General features: G+C 41.8%; 1 non-coding gene across 1 annotated transcript; it reads right to left on the reverse strand.

Annotated features, from left to right (window-relative positions):
• Positions 1-472: 472 nt before the first annotated feature.
• LOC148580015 (small nucleolar RNA R71) lies at positions 473-580 on the reverse strand. Its single transcript, XR_015896279.1, has one exon. It is a non-coding gene; the product is annotated as a small nucleolar RNA R71 (small nucleolar RNA).
• Between the last annotated feature and the right edge of the window lie 881 nt (positions 581-1,461).

Here is a 1,461-nt window from a genome sequence, read left to right on the forward strand (position 1 = left end):
GAAAAGGAAACTAAGAGAAGTTAAAATACAACAATCCAGAGACAACCTTACAGGAATTTTCAAACAAGAAGAGGAGATGGCAGCCGAAAATAATAATAATGCAAGGAGGATGCTGGGTAACTTTACTGCACCTAATTCCAATTTACATGGAAGAAGCATCTCCATTCCTGCCATTGGAGCAAACAATTTTGAGCTGAAACCTCAATTAGTTTCTCTGATGCAACAGAACTGCAAGTTTCATGGACTTCCATTTGAAGATCCTTTTCAGTTCTTAACTGAGTTCTTGCAAATTTGTGATACTGTTAAGACCAATGGGGTTGACCCTGAGGTCTACAGGCTTATGCTTTTCCCGTTTGCTGTAAGAGACAGAGCTAGAGTGTGGTTGGACTCTCAACCCAAAGATAGCCTGAACTCTTGGGATAAGCTGGTCACGGCTTTCTTAGCCAAGTTCTTTCCTCCTCAAAAGCTGAGTAAGCTTAGAGTGGATGTTCAAACCTTCAGACAGAAAGAAGGTGAATCCCTCTATGAAGCTTGGGAGAGATATAAGCAACTGACCAAAAAGTGTCCTTCTGACATGCTTTCAGAATGGACCATCCTGGATATATTCTATGATGGTCTGTCTGAATTAGCTAAGATGTCATTGGATACTTCTGCAGGTGGATCCATTCACCTAAAGAAAACGCCTGCAGAAGCTCAAGAACTCATTGACATGGTTGCTAATAACCAGTTCATTTACACTTCTGAGAGGAATCCTGTGAGTAATGGGACGCCTCAGAAGAAGGGAGTTCTTGAAATTGATACTCTGAATGCCATATTGGCTCAGAACAAAACATTGACTTAGCAAGTCAATATGATTTCTCAGAGTCTGAATGGAATGCAAGCTGCATCCAACAGTACTCAAGAGGCATCTTCTGAGGAAGAAGCTTATGATCCTGAAAACCCTGCAATAGCAGAGGTGAATTACATGGGTGAACCTTATGGAAACACCTATAATCCCTCATGGAGAAATCACCCAAATCTCTCATGGAAGGATCAACAAAAGCCTCAACAAGGCTTTAATAATGGTTGAAGAAACAAGTTTAGCAATAGCAAGCCTTTTCTATCATCCACTCGGCAAAAGATAGAGAGTTCTGAGCAGAATCCATCTAGCTTGGCAAATATAGTCTCTGATCTATCTAAGGCCACGTTAAGTTTCATGAATGAAACAAGGTCCTCCATTAGAAATCTGGAAGTACAAGTGGGCCAGCTGAGTAAAAGGATCACTGAAACCCCTCCTAGTACTCTCCCAAGCAATACAGAAGAAAATCCAAAAGGAGAGTGCAAGGCCATTGAAATGACCATCATGGCCGAAACCACAAAAGAGGAGGAGGACATGAATCCCAGTGAGGAAGACGTCCTAGGACGTCCAAAGATCAATAAGGAGTTTCCCTCTGAGGAACCAAAGGAATCTGAGGCTCATTT

This window comes from Arachis ipaensis, chromosome B10 (assembly GCF_059453495.1).
Source record: "Arachis ipaensis isolate K30076 ecotype BB chromosome B10, ASM5945349v1, whole genome shotgun sequence".
Classification (NCBI taxonomy): Eukaryota; Viridiplantae; Streptophyta; class Magnoliopsida; order Fabales; family Fabaceae; genus Arachis; species Arachis ipaensis.